General features: G+C 37.6%; 1 non-coding gene across 1 annotated transcript; it reads right to left on the reverse strand.

Annotated features, from left to right (window-relative positions):
* Positions 1-2,262: 2,262 nt before the first annotated feature.
* LOC120588418 (5S ribosomal RNA) lies at positions 2,263-2,381 on the reverse strand. Its single transcript, XR_005649243.1, has one exon. It is a non-coding gene; the product is annotated as a 5S ribosomal RNA (ribosomal RNA).
* Between the last annotated feature and the right edge of the window lie 16,749 nt (positions 2,382-19,130).

A 19,130-nucleotide genomic window follows, 5' to 3' on the forward strand; every position in this document is an offset into this window, starting at 1 on the left:
TATGATAAAAAAAAGTTGTGTTATTTCCAATATCCCAAAGCAGACACTATCCAAGTGCCCATCAATAGATGAATGGATAAACAAAATGCGTTATATACATACAATGCAATATTATTCATCCCTAAAAAAGGAATGCAATTCTAGTACATGCTACAACACGGATGAACCTTGAAAATGTTATGCTAAGTGAAATAAGCCAGACACAAAAGGACAAGTATTGTATGATTCCACTAATACGAGGTATCTAGAATAGTCAAATACACAGAGATAGAAAGTAGAATGGTGGTTACCAGGGATGGGTTGGTGGGGGAGGAGAAGCAGGAGTTGCTTTTTAAGAAGTCTGGAGTTTCAATGTGGGATGATGAAAAAGTTAAGGAAATGGATGTTAGTGAGAATTGCACAGCAATGTGATTTTACTTAATGACAATGAATTGTACATTTAAAAAATGGTTAAAATAGTAGACTTTATGTTATGTATATATTACTACAATAAAAAAAGTGGTGTGACAGTAATAATAGTAATAGTTTAAATTTATGAAGCACTTACCATATGCATAGACTGATTTAGAGCCTTTACATATCAACTACTTAATCCTCACAAGGAATATTTGAGGGAGATATTATTAAAATTTGCATTATACAGATGAAGAAACTGATGTATACGAAGTTAAGTAACTTGTCAAAAGTCACATCGTTGGTAAGAGGTAAAATAAGGATTCCAACTCGGGAAGTCTGATTGCAGAGCCCAACTCTTAACTTAAACCAGCTATGTTAAAACCAGACAACTGAGTCGTTCACAACCAGGGGTACTTTTGCCCCACAGGGGACATTTTATCATGTCTAGAGACATTTTTGGTTGTCACAACTCAGGCATGCTACTGGCATCTAGTGGGTAAAGAACAGGGATGCTGCTGAAAGACTTATCCAGCCCCAAATGTCAGTAGTACCGAGGTTGACACACCCTGACAAAGGTTATACCATATTGCATTGGAGGGAGTATAATTGCTACTTTAAGTTTTAACCATGTGTGTATTTATAAAAAAAAAAAAAAAGAGTACTCGACTACATCATTCGGCACACAGGTTTGCAGTGAAGTTTAAATGGAGGCAGTGAAATATGAACATATGTGGTTTAATTATTTATTTATTTGGTATTCGATATCTATCATCTATCTATCTATCTATCTATCTATCTATCTATCTATCTATCTATCTATCTGTATCTATTTATTTATTTATTTATTGTGACATTGGTTAACGAAATCCAGTAAATTTCAGGTATACAATTTAACAGTAAGGCATATCTATACTGCATTGTGTGTTTGACTCCTATAGTTAGATTTCTTCTATCACCACATATTTGACCCCTTTTAGCCCATCTACATCAGCCCCCAACCCCTACCCTCTGGTAACCACTAGTCTATAGTCCATGTCCATGAGTCTCTGTCCTGTTCCTTTGTTGCTTTTAGGTTTATATCCCACATATAAGTGATATCATGTGATTTTCAACTTTTTCTGTCTAGCTTATTTCACTTAGCGTGATTATCTCGAAGTCCATCCATGTCGCAAATGGCAATATTTCATCTCTTCTTATGGCTGAGTAATAGTCCATTGTATATATGTACCACAGCTTCTTTATCCAATCATCTGTTGTGGGGCACTTTGGTTGCTTCCATGTCCTAGTCAAAGTGAATAATGCTGCTGTGAACATCATTGTACAAATATCTTTATGGATATGATTTTTTAAATCTTTGGGATAAATATCCAGTAGAGGGATTGCTGGATTATATAGTAGATCAATTCTTAGTTTTTTGAGGAAACTTCATACTGTTTTCCATAGTGGCTGTATCAATTTGCAGTCCCACCAGTAGTGTATGAGGGTTACTTTTTCTCCACATCTTCTCCAACGTTTGTTATTACTTGTCCTGTTGATAACAGCTATTCTAATAGGTGTGAGATGTATCTTATTGTGATTTTTCCCTAATAGCTAGTGATATTGAGCATCTTTTCACATGTTTGTTGGCTATTTATATATCTTCTTGGGAGAAGTGTCTGTTCAGGTCCTCTGCCCATTTTTTGACTGGATTGTTTGTTTTTTCATTGTTATTGAGTTGTATGAGTTCTTTGTTTATTTTGGATATTAGGCCCTTGTCAGAAGTGTTGCTTGCAAATATACTTTCCCATTCGGATGGTTGTCTCTTTACCTTGTTGATAGTTTCTTTTGCTGTGCAGAAGCTTTTTATTTATTTTATTTTACTTTTTAGGCCTACAGCACCCGATATTCCCAGGTGGTCTCCCATCCAAGTACTAAACAGGCCCGACCCTGCTTAGCTTCTGAGATCAGATGGGATCGGGTGCGTTCAGGCTGGCATGGCCATAGATGCAGAAGCTTTTTAGTTTGATATAGTCTCATTCATTTATTTTTGCTTTTACTTCCTTTGCCTTTGAGGTCAAATTCATAAAATCTTTAAGTCCAAGGTCCTTGACTTTAGTTCCTATGTTTTCTTCTATGCAATTTATTCTTTCATGTCTTATATTCAGGTCCTTAATCCGTTTTGAGTTAATTTTGGTGTGTAGTGATAGACAACAGTCTAGTTTCATTCTTTTGCAGGTGGCTTTCCAGTTTTCCCAGCACCATTTATTAAAGAGGCTTTTCTTTCTCTACTGTATGTTTTTGGCTCTCTTTTAGGCTTCATTATTTCTTCCTTTTCTAGTTTTTTAAGATGAAGCATTAGGTTGTTTATTTGGGCTTGTTCTTGTTTTTGGAGATAGGCCTGTAATAATTTGAACTTTTCTCTTATGACTGCTTTTGCCGTGTCCCTAAAGTTTTGATATGTTGTACTATCGTTGTCATTCGTTTCTATGTATCTCTTGATCTCTCTTTTTATTTTTTCTCTGACCCAGTCATTCTACAGTAGCATGTTGTTTAATCTCCATGTAGTTGTGGTTCTTCCTGATTTCTTTCTGCAGTTGATCTCTAGTTTCAAAACATTATGATCAGAAAATATGGTGGTATGATTTCAACTCTCTTATATTTGTTGAGGTTACCTCTGTGTCCCAGTATGTGGTTGATTCCTGAGAATGTTCCATGTGTAATAGAGAAGAATCTATAAGTAGCTGTTTTGGGATGAAAGGCTCTGTAAATGCCAATTATGTCCAGTTGTTCTAATGTGTCATTTAAAGATGTTATTTTTTTAATCAATTTTCTGTTTGGGTGATCTGTCTATATCTGACGGTGGGGTAGTTAGGTCCCCTACTACAATAGTCTTTTGGTCTGTTTCTCTTTTTAGTTATGTTAGCAATTGCTTTATATACTTCAGGGCTCCTTGATTGGGAGCATAGATATTAATAAGTGTTATGTCTTCTTGGTGCGTGATTCCCTTTATCATTATGAAGTGTCCCTCAGTATCTTTTTTAAAAAAAATTATTTAAATTAGTTTCAAGTATACAGTACGTTGGTTAGAGATTTATAATGTTCATAAAAAACAATACCCCTAATTGCTCTCTTCCTCCCCTGGCCCACCACTTAGCCATCATATTAATGCTAACTGCATTCCTTCTGCCACACTCCCCGTGCCCAACTATCAACTTCTAATTTGTACTTCTTTAACACTTTACCCCATTCTCCTAGCCTCCCAAACCCCTAACCCTCTGTCTGTCACCGAATTGTTCACTATATTTGTGAGTCTGTTTTTGATTAGTTTGTTCCTTTTGTTCCTTAGATTCCACATATAAGTGAAATCATATGGTATCTATCTTTCTCTGTCTGACTTATTTCACTCAGCATAATAACCTCTAGGTCCACTAATGTCGTTGTAAATGGTAGGATTTCATTTTTTTTTTATTGTATATATGAACCATAATTTCTTCATCCAATCATCTGTTGATGGGCATTTAGGTTGCTTCCATATCTTGGCTATTGTAAATTGTCCTGCCATGAATATTGGAGTGCATAGATCTTTACAAATTATTGTTTTGGTTTTCTTTGGATAAATTCTCAGAAGTGCAATTGCTGGGTCAAAAGGTATATCCATTTTAAATTTTTTGAGAAACTTCCATACTGTTTTCCATAGTGGCTGTACCAATTTGCAATCCCATCAATAATGTATGAGGGTTCCCTTTTCTCCGCATCCTCACCAACACTTGTTGTTTTTTGATTTATTGATGATAGCCATCCTGACAGGAGTGAGGTGATATCTCATTGTGGTTTTAATTTGCATTTCTCTGATGATTGAGCATCTTTTCATGTCTGTTAACCATCTGTATTTCCTCTTTGGAGAAGTATCTGTTCAAGTCTTCTGCCCATTTTTTTAATTGAATTGTTTGTATTTTTGTTGTTGAGTTGTATAAGTTCCTTACAAATTTTGGATATTAACCCCTTATTAGATGTATCATTAGCGCATATCTTCTCTCAGTCAGTTGTCTTTTTGTTTTGTTGATGGTTTCCTTTGCTGTACAAAAACTTTTTAGTTTGATATAGTCCCATTATTGATTTTTTTCTTTTGTTTTCTTTGCCTGAAGAGATATATCGGAAAATAAATTCCTGTTAGTAATAACAGAGAGTTTACTGCCTATGTTTTCTTCTAAGTTTTATGCTTTCAGGTTTTACATTTAAATCTTTAATCCATTTTGAGTCTATTCTTATATACGGTGTAAGAAAATGGTCCAGCTTCTTTTTTTTTGCATATATCTGTCCAATTTTCCCAACATCATTTATTGAAGAGACTGTCTTTACTCCATTGTATATTCTTACCTCCTTTGTCATATATTAAGTGAGTGTATAGGTGTGGTAATATTTCTGGGCTCTCTATTCTGTTCCATTGATCAATGTATCTGTTTTCATGCCAGTATCATGCTGTTTTGATTACTGTAGCCTTGTAATATAGTTTGAAATCAAGATTGCCATAGCTATTCGGGTTTTTTATGACTCCATATAAATTTTAGGATTGTTTGTTCTAGCCCTCTGAAAAATGCCATTGGTATTTTGATAGAGATTGCATTGAATCTATAGATTGCTTTGGGTACTATGGCCATTTTAACAATGTTGATTTTTCCTACCCATGAACAGGGTATGTGCTTCCATTTATATGTATCTTCTTCAATTTCTTTTTTCAATGACTTATAATTTTCTGAAAACAGGTCTACCTTCTTTGTTAATTTGATTCTTAGGCATTTTATAGTTTTCGAAGCACTTGTAAATGGGATTGTTTTCTTAATTTTTCTTTCTGAATGGTCATCATTGGTGTATAAAAATGCCACTGACATCTGAATATTTATTTTATAAACTGCTGCTTTACTGAATTCATTGATCAGTTCTAATAGTTTTTTGGTGGAATCTTTAGAGTTCTCTCTATATAGTATCGATATCATTGGCAAATAAGAGAGTTTTACTTCTTCCTTTCCAATTCAGATGCCTTTTATTTCTCTTTCTTGTCTTATTGCTGCGGTTAAGACTTCCAATACAATGTTGGAGAGGAGCGGTGAAAGTGGGCATCCTTGTCTTGTTCCTGATCTTAGGGAAAATGCTTTTAGCCTTTCCCCATTGAGTATGATGTTGGCTGTAGGTTTGTCATATATGGCCTTTATTACGTTGAGGCATGTTCCCTTTATTCCCACTTTGCTGAGAGTTTTTATCATAAATGGATGCTGGATTTTGTTGAACACTTTTTCTGCATCTATTGATGTAATCATATGGTTTTAATCTTTCAATTTGTTAATGTGGTGTATCACATTAATTGATTTGTGGATATTGAACCAACCTTGCATCCCAGGAATAAATCCAACTTGATCATGGCATATGATATTTTTAATGTATTGCTGCATTCGGTTTCCTAATATTTTGTTGAGGATTTTTGCATCAATGTTCATAAGAGATATCGGCCTATAGTTTTCTTTTTTTATAATGTCTTTGCCTAGTTTTGGAATCAAGGTAATGGTGGCCTCATAAAAGGAGTTAGGGAGCCTTCCCTCTTCTTGAATTTTTTGGAATAGTTTGAGAAGAATAGGTGATAATTCTTCTTTGAATATTTGGTAGAATTCACCTATGAAGTCATCTGGTCCAGGACTTTTGTTTTTGGGGAGGTTTTTGATTACCGATTCGATTTTATTAGTGGTAATCGGTCGGTTCAGATTTTCTGTTTCTTCTTGACTCAGTCTTGGGAGATTGTATGTTTCTAGGAATGTGTCCATTTCTTCCAGATTGTCCAATTTGTTTGTGTATAATTGCTCATAGTATTTTCTTATGATCCATTGTAGTTCTGTGGAGTCCATGGTTATTTCTCCTCTTTCATTTCTGATTTTATTTATTTGAGTCCTCTCTCTTTTTTCTTTGATGAGTCTGGCTAAGGATCTGTCGATTTTGTTTATCCTTTCAAAGAACCAGCTGTTGGTTTCATTAATCTTTTGTATTGTTTTTCTAGCCTCCATTTCATTTATTTCTGCTCTGATCTTTATTATTTTCTTCCTTTTATTCACTTTTGGCTTCGTTTGCTGTTCTTTTTCCAGTTCTTTTGATTGTAAGGTTAGATTGTTTATTTGAGCTTTTTCTTATTTCTTGAGGTAGGCCTGTATTGCTATTGCTATGAATTTCCCTTAGGACTGCTTTTGTTGTGTCTCATAAATTTGGAGTTATTGTATTTTCATTTTCATTTGTCTCTAGGTATCTTTTGATTTCTTCCTTGATCTCATTAATAACCCATTCATTGTTTAGTAGCATGTTATTTAGCCTCTACATGTTTGTGTATTTTCCAGTTTTCTTCTTGTAGTTGATTTCTAGTTTCATACCATTGTGATCAGAGCAGACTGTTGATATGATTTCAGTCTTTAAATTTATTGAGATTTAATTTGTGTCCTAACATATGGTCTTTCCTTGAAAATGTTCCATGTGTACTTGAGAAGGATGTATATTTTGCCACTTTGGGATAAAACGCTCCGAAAATATCTATTAAGTACATTTGTCCTAGTGTATCTTTTAGGCCCATTGTTTCCTTGTTGATTCTTTGCCTGGAAGATCTGTCCATTGGTGTCAATTGGGTGTTAAAGTCTCCTATTATGAGTGTATTACTATTAATCTCTCCTTTTATGTCAGTCAATAGTTGCTTTATGTTTTTAGGTGCTCCTATGTTGGGTGCGTATATGTTTACTAGGGTTATGTCCTCTTGATTTATCAATCCCTTTATTATTATGTAATGCTCTTTTTTATCTCTTATTATAGCCTTTGTTTTAAACTCCATTTTATCTGATGTAAGTATTGCTAACCCGGCTTTTTTTTTCATTTCCGTTTGCATGAAATATCTTTTTCCATCCCTTTACTTTCAGTCTGTGATTGTCGTTTGATCTGAAGTGGGTCACTTGTAGACAGTATACGCATGGGTCTTGTTTCCTATCCATTCGGTTACCCTATGTTTTTTGATTGGAGCATTTAATCTATTTACATTTGAAGTGTTTACTGATGGGTACATTGTTACTGCCATTTTATTATTTATATTTTTTATTTCTCTTTTCTTTTTTGCCCCTTCTCCTTTTACAGAAGACCCTTTAACATTCCTTGTAATGCTGGCTTGTTAGTGATGAATTCTTTAAGCTTTTTTTCTGTCGAGGAAGCTCTTTATCTTACCTTCCATTTTAATCTAAAGCCTTGCTGTGTAGAGTATCCGTGGTTGTAGATTCTTGTTTTTCATAACTTTGAATATTTCTTGCCATTCCCTTCTGGCCTGCAAAATTTCCATTGAAAAGTCAGCAAACATTCTTATGGGGGGTACCCTAGTAAGTAACCAACTTCCTTTTTCTTGTTGCTTTTAAGATTCTTTCTTTGTCTTTGACATTTGGCATTTTAATTATGATATGTCTTGGTGTAGATCTGCTTGAATTCCTCTTGTTTGGAACTCTTTGTGCTTCCTGAACTTGTATGTCTAATTCCTTTGCCAGGTTAGGGAAGTTTTCTGTCATTATTTCTTCAAATAAAGTCTCAATCCCTTGATCTCTCTCTTCCTCTTCAGGTACTTCTATGATTCGGATATTTTTACGCTTTATGTTGTCTCAGAGGTATCTTAAACTCTCTTCACTTTCTAAAATTCTTTTTTCTTTTTATTGTTCTGATTGGGTGTCTTCAGCTACCTTGTCTTCCAATTCACCGATTTGATCTTCTGCTTTGTCCAATCTACTGTCGAATCCTTCTAGTATATTTTTCATTTCCGTTATCGTATTCCTCATATCTGTTTGGTTCTTTTTTATGGTTTCTATGTCCTTTGTTATGCTCTCATTGTGCTCTTTCGTTCTCTCCATAAGTCCATTGAGCATCCTTATAACCATTATTTTGAACTCTGACTCTGGTAGGTTGCTTACCTCCATTTAATTTAACTTATTTTCTGGAGTTTTCTCTTGTTTCATTTGTGGCATGTTTCTTCGTTTTCTCATTTATTAGCCTCTCTGTGTTCTTGTCTATGTGTCAGGAATATTTATTTCATCTTTCAGCCTTAGCCAGATGGCCTAATGTGGAAGGTGTCCTGTGTGATCCAGTAGTGCACTCTCCCTGATCTCTTGTGCCAGGAGCTCTGGAGATGACCTTTGTGTGGCTTGTGTGTGATCTTCTGTTGTCACCAAGCCTTTATTGTTGTTAGTAGATCAGTGAGTGGGACTAACGTTCAGGCTAATTGTGGGAATTGGCTGCACCCTCAGGATGAGTTGTTGTGTGTGGGCTGACGCCACTGAGTGGGATTTGCTCTAGCAGGTTTGTGTACTTGTTGCAACCACCCTTTGTATGTATCCCTACTGGAACCAGTCAGGAGTTGCTCTGTTGTGGTCTGGTGCCAGCCTCCAGATGTGTTGATTTTGCAGCCCCTTGGGAGGGGCTCCCACATAGGCCAAGGTCAGCTGCTGCTTTTGATTGCTCAGAGCTATCCGGTGAGAACTACAAAGCGATCCACTGATGGTTGTTGCCTATGCCAGATCTATAGGTAAGTGGAAGAGACAGCGCTGTATGCAGCTCTCAGTTATCCCCTGTTCCTGACCTATGGCAGTTTAGCAGAGGGCCCAGTGCTCCTCGAGGCCTGATACTGCCTATCAGCTGCCTGTAAGTCTCTAAAACTGGATGGACCTCTGGGTGATATGCATGTGGAGTGGTGCAGGGATCCTGGGGGTCTCCTGGGTCTAGTGAGTAAATTCCCCCCTGCCACTAGTGTCAGTTTACGTGTCCATGCTGTCTCTGTGGCTCGCTGTATAAGTTTCCACTTGTAGCAAGGTCAACTGCTGCCCACCCTGGGCCTAAATGCACTACCCCAGAGCAGGGGCAGCTGCCTATCAATGTACAGTGGGCACTTTGTGTACCAGATGGGTCAGGAACTCAGGGAGTTGAGGCCCATCAGGCCAATACAAACCCCTGCATTCCCCTTAAGAGATATTGTAGCTCGTACAGATAGTGTTGTGGCCTGTATAGAAAAGACCAAACCAAGTATGCTCTCAAAGGCTGTTTATTAGCCGGCAGCTGTCCTATACAAAGGAGCAGCCCCGAAATGCCAAGATACAAGGTTTTTAAGCCCTAAATCCCATTCTTCATTCTATCTTAAACACAACGGTCTATTTTTCTTTTATTCACTACCTGTCAACCTATAGGTCGGGGTGTGCAAGCGGGAAGTGCAGAAGCAGAAAGCTTGTTGTTAGAATGTTATGTTCCTATGGGTGATCGCCTATGTTCCCATGGGCAATAGCCAGTATTCTCATGGGCGATGGCCAAACAGTAATTTTCAGCTTATATACAATTGATTATTTTTCATGCCACGCAAGCAAGCAGGGTTACACAGGCTAAAATTGGCAGTTAGCGTATGAGCTCATTGTTACAAGTTTCATGATTAACAGTATGCGATTAGGGGTTCCAGAAACTAGGCCTAAGGTATAGACTTCCTTTGTTCAGTTTCAGGTTTTAATTATCCTTTAACCTTTTCACATTTCAGCAGGCTGTCACAATAGCAGTGGTCTGTCCACAACTGTTTTCTTCAAACTGTGCTCACTGCGCTAGCCATGGTCTGTTGCCTGTGCTAACTGCTCAATCTCAAAGCCACACAGAGCACAAAAAACTGCCTGCACTTTGTGTCTTGGGAGAAATGGGATCTCAAGGTGACAAGGTCCGTTCAGCCAATACAGCCTCAGTTTTGCTGCAACTTCTGTGCCTGGGCGTTCCTGCTGTAGAGCCAGATCACAGTGAGGTCAGCTGCCATCAGGAGCAGTCCCACAGACCCCTGTGCTCCCCGGATACAATATTGCAGCTCTTACAGGCAGCAAAAGTCTGCCTGCCATTGATTTCCATGCAGTGATGACCCTGTGTCAGCCAAAGTTTGTTGCCTGTAGGATTAGGGGATCAAGGGAGGGGAAGGGCAGGGCTGTGTCAATTCACTGTCAATGGGCCACCTGGGGTAATTTGTGGATAGGGTGGGGTGGGGTGTCAGAGAGGCAATGGCAATCAGATCAATACATCCTCAGTCTTGCTGCAAATTTGGTGACTGTTGTGAGTTCCCGCAGAAGACCCAGGTCACAGCAAGACCAGCTGCTATCTGAGACTGGCCCACAGGTCCCTGATATCCACCCAAGTTCGTGTTGGCAGCAGCGATCTGCCTAACCCTACCAATGAAGTGCAGCTCACAGAACTGGTCAGCTTCTGGGAATGGAAATGTACCTTACAGGGCTGGCTGCTTTTGCTGGGATTGGAAAGGCCACTCACAACTATGGGTGCCCTGCTGTGAACACTTAGCTCTGAATCACTTGGAGCTGAGCTTGGCGCCATCCAAGATCAGCAGCCTGCAAGTTGGGTGGGGCAGAGTCTCAGACTGCAAGTTGGGTGGGGCAGAGTCTCAGAGAGACAATGGCAGTCAGATCAGTACAGCCTCGGTATTTCTGCAAATTTGGTAACAGTTGTGAGTTCCCGCAGACGACCCAGATCACAGCAAGACCAGCTGTGGTCTGGGACTGGCCCACAGGTCCCTGATATCTGCCCAAGTTCATGTTGGCAGCAGCCATCTGCTTGACCCTATTTCTTAAATGGGGCTCACAGTGCTGGCTGCTGTTGCTGGGATAAGAAACACTGCTCACAACAATGGCTGCCCCACTGTGCATACTTCACTCTGAATCATTTGGATCAGGACTTGGCAGCCAACCATAACAAACTGCCCCCGGCAGTCTAGGTTAGGTGGGGCAGGCTGATCCCCTCAGACCAGCGCTTCCTAATGGCTCTGTGGGATGGATCTGCATAGTCAAGCTGGCGTGGTCTGTAGGTTACCCTGTAGCGAGGCCGGACTAAGACACAATGGCGGCTGCCTTTCCAGCCCTCTTTCTGACTCCAGGTAATGGAGACTTTTTCAGAATGAATTTCGCGCGAGCCTCAGACTCACCACTGATGTCCTGGGTGAGTGTCCGCAGGTCAGAAAACCTTTGCGCAGGTCCTTCAAAGGGACATCTAGAGACTCAGTTGCCTTCCGTCTCATCCAGACAGCCAAAATCCTCTCTGGTTTCTACAGTCAGTTATTGGAATCTCCTCTTCCCTGGGCTGGGACCCTGGGCTGGGGAGCCCCCAGATGAGACCAGGACTCCCCTCTTCTTTAGGAAAGCCTCTGCAGCCTCGTTTTCCCTCCCAGTGATCCTCTACTACCCACCAGTGTGGGTCCAGCCTGATTCAGGACTTTGCCCCTTCTACTGGCTTCGATTTGGCTCCTTTATATTATCAAATGTAGGTGTTATAATCAACTGGGCTTCACGTGATTCTCCACATTGATTATTTTATAATTTGGTTGTAATTTCAGTGCAGTCCTGGGAGGAGATGAACCTGCTTTTACTTAGTCCACCATCTTCCCACTTGATCCCTCAGTATCCTTTTTTTATATTGAAGTCTATTTCATCTGATATTAGTATCTCTACTCTCCCTTTTCTCTGAATGCCATTTGCTTGAAATACCTTTTTCCACCCTTTCACTATGAGTCTATATTTATCTTTGGAACTGAGATGTGTCTCTTGGAGACGGAATATGGTTGGGTTTTGTTTTTTGATCCAATCTGCAACTCTCTGCTCTTTTATTGGTGAGTTCAGTCCATTTACATTTTGGGTGATTATTAAAATATGAGGTTTTCCCCAAACCATTTTATCTTTTGCTTTTTTGTAGCTCGGTGTTTCCATTGCTTCCTTGTCCTTGTGTGTCTGGTATTTGTTGTTGTTGTTGTTGTTGTTGTTGTTGGGTTATATCGGTTTTCCCTTGGTTCTTCTCGTCTTATGTTATATACTTCAGTTCTGAATCTTTGGTGTGTGGTTACCATTATGAAAATGTAGAGGATAGTTATATATACATAGTGGTCCATTTTCTTCTGTGCGTGCCTTATCTCCACTCGCCTTTGTGAATTTGGATCTTTGAATCCTTCCCTTTTTAGTCATTGTTGTCTCAATTTGTCCTTTTGTATGCTAAATGTTCATTACTATCTTGCTATAGCAAATCTCTTCTTATCGTTTAAGCTTATAATGTCCCTTTTTTTTTTTTAAGTTTATTGGGGTAACATTGGTTAATACAATTATATAATTTTCAGGTGTACATTATAATTTAACATCTGTATATTATATTGTGCGTTTATTCCATCTACGTTCCCCCTCTTCCCCAACTCCTTACCCTCTGGTAACCACTAGTCTATAGTCCATGTCCATGAGTCTCTGTTTGTCCTGTTCCTTTGTTGCTTTTAGGTTTATATCCCATACATAAATGATATCATGTAGTTTTCAACTTTTTCTGTCTGGCTTATTTCACTTAGCATGATTATTTCGAGGTCCATCCGTGTTGTTGCAAATGGCAGTATTTCGTCTCTTCTTATGGCTGAGTAATATTCCATTGTATATATGTGCCACAGCTTCTTTAGCCAATCATCTATCGTAGGACACTTCGGTTGCTTCTGTGTCCTGGCCACTGTGAATAATGCTGCTATGAATATCGGTGTGCAAATATCTTTATGGATATTATTTTTTTTAAGTCTTTGGGATAAATACCCAGTAGAGGGATTGCTGGATCATATGGTAAATCAATTCTTAGGTTTTTTTTTTTGAGGAACCTCCATACTATTTTCCATAGTGGCTGTATCAATTTGCAGTCCCACCAGTAGTGTATGAGGGCTCCTTTTTCTCCGCATCCTTATTACTTGTTCTGTTGATTGTAGCCATTCTAACAGGTGTGAGATGGTATCTCATTGTGGTTTTGATTTGCATTTCCCTAATAGCTAGCAATGTTGAGCATCTTTTCATATGTTTGTTGGCCATTTGTATGTCATCTGGGGAGAAGTGTCTGTTCAGATCCACTGCTCATTTTTTGATTGGATCATTTGTTTTTTATATTGTTATTGAGTCATATGAGGTCTTTGTATATTTTGGATATTAGGCCCTTATCGGAGGCGTTGCTTGCAAATATATTTTCCCATTCGGATGGTTGTCTCTTTACCTTGTTGACAGTTTCTTTTGCTGAGCAGAAGCTTTTTAGTTTGATGTAGTCCCATTCATTCATTTTTGCTTTTACTTCCCTTGCCTTTGAGGTCAAATTCATAAAATCCTCTTTAAGTCCAAGGTCCTTAAGTTTCATTCCTATGTTTTCCTCTATGCATTTTATTGTTTCAGCTCTTATATTCAGGTCCTTAATCCATTTTGAGTTAATTTTGGTGTGTGGCGATAGACAACAAACAGTCTATCATTTGTTTGAAGGTGGCTTTCCAGTTTTCCCAGCACCATTTATTGAAGAGGCTTTCTTTTCTCCACTGTATGTTTTTGGCTTTTTTTGTCGAAAATTATTTGCCCATATAAATATGAGTTTATTTCTGGACTCTCGATTCTGTTCCACTGGTCTGTGTGTCCGTTTTGCTGCCAATACCATGCCGTTTTGATTACTGTCGCTTTGTAGTATAATTTGAAGTCAGGCAGAGTGATGCCTCTAGCCTCATTCTTTTTTCTCAAGATGGCTTTGGCAATTCGGGGTCTTTTGTGCTTCCATACGAATCTGATAATTTTTTGTTCTATTTCTTTAAAAAATGCCGATGGGCTTTTGATGGGGATTGCATTAAATCTGTATAATGCTTTAGGTAATATGATTATTTTAACTATGCTGATTCTTCCAATCCAAGAACACGGAATATCTTTCCATTTCTTTGTATCTGCTTCGATTTCTTTTAATAGAGTATTGTAGTTTTCATTACATAGGTCCTTCACATGTTTCGTTAAATTTATTCCTAGGTATTTCATTCTTTTTGTTGTAATTGCGAAAGGAATTATTTTTTCCACTTCTTTTTCTGACACTTTGTTGTTAGAGTATAGAAACACTATGGTTTTTTGAACATTGATTTTGTATCCAGAAACTTTACTGTATTTGCTTATTGTTTCTTGTGGAATCTTTAGGGTTTTCTATATAGAGAATCATGTCATTCATAAATAGCGACAGTTTGACTTCTTCGTTTCCTATTTGGATGCCTTTTCTATCTTTCTCTTGCCTCATTGCACCTGCTAGGACTTCCAATGTTATATTGAATAGCAGTGGCGATAGTGGGCCGCCTTGCCTTCTTCCTGATCTTAAAGGGAAGGTTTTTAGTTTTTCGCCATTAAGTATAATGTTGGCTGAGGATTTGTCAAACATCTTTATTATGTTAAGGTACTTTCCTTCTATACCGATTTTGTGAAGTGTTTTGATCATAAATGGATGCTGTATCTTGTTGAAGGCTTTTTCTGCATCTATTGATATGGTCATATGATTCTTATTCTTTAATTTGTTTATGTGGTGTATCACATTAATTGATATGTGTATGTTGAACCATCCATGTGCCCCTGGGATGAAGCCCACTTGATCGTGGTGTATAATCTTTTTAATATGTTGCTGTATTCAGTTCGCTAGTATCTTATTTAGGATTTTTGCATCTGTGTTCATGAGAGATATTGGTCTGTAGTTTTCTTTTTTTGTGTTACCTTCACCAGGTTTTGGTATCAGAGTAATATTGGCCTCATAAAATGAGTTGGGAAGTATGGCCTCCTCTTCGATTTTTTCGAAGAGTTTGAGAAGAGTAGGCATTAAATCTTCTTTGCATATTTGGTAGAATTCACTGGTGAAGCCATCTGGTCTTGGACTTTTACTTTTTGGTAGGTTTTTGATGATTGTTTCAATTTCTATACCGCTGATCGATCTATTTAGATTTTCCAGTTCTTCCTGATTCAGTCTAGGAAGATTGTAGTTTTCCAAGTACTGGTACATTTCTTCTAGGTTATTATATTTGGTGTTATATACTTTTTCATAGTATTCTTGCATGATCCTTCGTATTTCTGCAATGTCAGTCATAATTTCCCCTCTTTCATCCCTGACTTTGTTTATTTGTGTCCTTTCTCTTTTTTCTTTAGTGAGTCTAGCCAGGGGTTTGTCAATTTTATTAACCTTCTCAAAGAACCAGCTCTTTGTTGCATTTATTTTTTCTATTTTTTTTTTTGTTTTCAGTTTCATTTATTTCTGCTCTAATTTTGATGATTTCTTTCCTTCTGCTGACTTAAGGCCTCATTTGTTCTTCTTTTTCTAGTTTTTTAAGATGAAGCATTAGGTTGTTTATTTGGGCTCTTGTTTTTGGAGGTAGGCCTATGATGATATGAACTTTCCTCTTATGACTGCTTTTGCCATATCCCTAAAGTTTTGATGTTGTACTATTATTATCATTCGTTTCTATGTATCTCTTGATCTCTCTTTTTATTTCTTTGACCCAGTTATTCTTCAGTAGCATGTTGTTTAATCTCCATGTATTTGCGGTTCTTCTCGTTTTCTTTTGCATTTGATGTCTAGTTTCAAAACATCATGATCAGAGAATTTGATTGGTATGATTTCAACCCTCTTATATTTGTTGAGGCTGTCTCTGTGTCCTAGTATGTGGTCAATTCTTGCGAATGTTCCATGTGCACTAGAGAAGAATGTAAAAGCAGCTGTTTTGGGATAGAAGGCTCTGTAAATGTTGATTATGTCCAGTTGGACTAATATGTCATTTATGAATGTTATTTCCTTATTGATCATCTGTTTGGATGATCTGTCCAAATCCGACAATGGGGTCTTTAGATCCCCTACTACGATAGTGTTTTGGTCTGTTTCTCCCTTTAGTTCTGTTAGTAATTGTTTTACATATTTTGGGGCTCCTTGATTGGGAGCATAGATATTAATAAGTGTTATGTCTTCTTGGTGCATGATTCCCTTTATCATTAAGAAGTGTCCCTCAGTATTTTTCTTTACCTTTTTTATTTTGAATTCTAGTTTGTCTGATATTAGTACCTCTATTCCTGCTTTTCTCTGAATGCCATTTGCTTGAAATGTCATTTTCCACCCTTTCAATTTGAGTCTACATTTGTCTTTGGAACTGAGATGTGTCTCCTGGAGGCAGCATATGTTGGGTTTTGTTTTTTGATCCATTCTGCAACTCTGTGCCTTTTTATTGTTGAGTTCAGTCCATTTACATTTAGGGCGATTATTGAAATATGAGGTCTTCTTATAGCCATTTTATCTTTTGCTTTCTGGTAGCTCGGTATTTCCATTGCTTCCTTGTCCTTGCGTTTCTGTTTTCTTTATTTTGGTTGGCTTTTGTGGGTTTTGCCTCTGGTTCTTCTTGTTTTATGTTATATACTTCAGCTCTGAATCTTTGGTGTGTGGTGACCATTATGAAAATGTAGAGGATAGTTATGTATATACAGTAGTCCATTTTCTTCTGAGCATGCCTTATCTCCATTCGCCTTTGTGAATTTGGATCTTTGAATCCTTCCCTTTTTAGTCATCGTCGTCTCAATTTTCCCTATGTATGCTGAACGTTCATTACTATCTTGTTATAACAATTCTCTTATTATTTAAGCTATAATGCCCTGTTCTTAGTAAGGGTTGCACTCCTCTGCTTCTATTTGCCTGATAGTCACTTTACTCCTAATTATATATTTTTGTTGTTGTTATTTTGTTTTAGGTGAATTGATCCCTTTCAGGATTTCCTGTAGTGCAGTTCTTATAGTGGAGAATTTCCTCTGTTTTTGTATGTCTGGAAAAGTCTTAATTTCTCCTTCATATCTAAAGGAGAGCTTAGCTGGATACATTATTCTAGGCTGGTAGTTCCTTTCACTTAGTAGTTTAAATATTTGATTCCATTCCTTTCTGGCTTGCAACATTTGCGCTGAGAAGTCGGAGGATAATCTAATGGGTTTATCTTTATACTTTACCATTTTCTTCTCCCTGGCTGCCTTGAGAATTCTATCTTTGTCACTGATTTTTGATAACTTTAATACAATGTGTCTTGGTGAAGGCCTTTTTTGGTTGAGATAATTGGGTGTTCTGTTGACTTCTCGAATTCCAAGCTCCAGCTCATTCCTTAGATTTTGGAAATTCTTGTCAACTATTTGTCTAAAAATGCTTTCTAGTCTCTGCTCCTTTTCCTCCCCTTCGAGAATGCCCATTATTCTTATGTTTCCTCTCCTGATGGTATCAGCTAGTTCTTGTATTTCTCTTTCATCATTTTTCATTCTTCAGTTTCTCTCCTCTTCCTTCTGATTTATTTCTAGATTTCTGTCTTCGATATCACTGATCCTTTCCTCTATTTGGTCTACTTAATTTTCCAAGCTTGCTTTTTCATTTTTCATCTTTCGCAGTATGTTCTTCTTCTCCAGAGGTTCTATTTGGTTCTTTTTGAGGGTTTCAATCTCCTTGCTAAAGAACTCATTCTGCTGATTTAGCTGCATTTTCAGTTCCTGAAATTGTTGATATGAATTGTTTTGGATCTCATTGAGCCTTTTCAGAGGTACCATCCTGAATTCTCTGTCATTTAATTGGCATATTTCTATGTCTTTCAGTTCATTTTCTGGAGATTTGTCTCTTTCTTTCTGAGATGCCTTGTCACCTTGGCTGTTCATGGTGTTTAATGGGCTATTTCTTTGCCTGGGCATTAATGGAAATGTATTCTGTGGTAGATCTTATGTGTAGATCCCATGCTCAGATGTGTTGGTTTGTAGGTTTGGTGTTCTTTATTCTGTTTTAGATGTTTAGGTTATTGTTATTTTAAGGGGAGAGATCTGGGGATCTCTCTCACTCTGCCATGTTTCTGACTTCACTCCTGAACATATGTGGTTTAGATCTGACCTCCTGCTGGGCTGCAGTTTCAGGAATCTGTTTTCTGTTGAACGTCTGTAACCTCAATACTCAGCTTGCTCAGAGTGGGCCATACCAGAAGACTCACATCACCCAAGCTCATATGCTATTAAGAGGCTTCTGAAAGGCACATAAAAAATTTATAGCAGGATCTAGATGCTTTTACTTATTGGGGTATTTGTATTATCCAGGAATTAAGAAACTTGGGGAAGTGAAATCCCCTTTTTAATGGCATGCTCAAGTAGTTTAGTTGCTGAGGAATTTCATTTAGCCTGAGATGAACTGGTAAACTATTTTTTATTTATTTTCATTATCTTGGGCTCGGAATGTTCATGTGTCTCAAATATGAGTCTCTATTGGAGACTTTATTTGTATGTCTTTATAACATCATTGGCTTCATGTTAGCAGCTTTTCATAACAAGTAAAAATGTTTAATTTACTGTAATCTCACTTTAGGTCAGTTATTTCCTACTGATATGAAAGAAAGCACCTTGAGTTTATCATTAATTTGTCTTCACATCCCATTTTAGGATGATTTGCTTTGGAGAAAACTTTCTTGACTAAACTAATACTATCCATAGCATTATCCAGGAATTCTTATTAGATTCTTATTAAACTGAAATACTTTCTGAATGCTGTCTGCTCATTTCTTTTCTCTTTCCAATTAATGTCCCTCTTGAGAGCCATCCCTTTGACTGTCAATTTTAGAAATGTAATTTTTTTTACACAAGTAATAATAACCAGAAAGGGGAAAAAAATGAAACAGCATAACTAGCAGATTTATAATTCGGAGCATAGATATTAATGACATTAATAGTAATCATAGCATTTACATAGCAAAAATGAAGGACAAGAGAATGTATGAGAAAACACTGGCAGAGGTGTTATTCAAACTAATTTTACCTTCTGAGTAGAGCCATTCTGTGAGTGTCACTTGCACACAAGAGAATTCAGAAGAGTTGATGTGATATTGTAATTGATGGTGAGCAGGA

This window comes from Pteropus medius, unplaced genomic scaffold (genome assembly GCF_902729225.1).
Source record: "Pteropus medius unplaced genomic scaffold, Ma_sr-lr_union100, whole genome shotgun sequence".
Lineage (NCBI taxonomy): Eukaryota > Metazoa > Chordata > Mammalia > Chiroptera > Pteropodidae > Pteropus > Pteropus medius.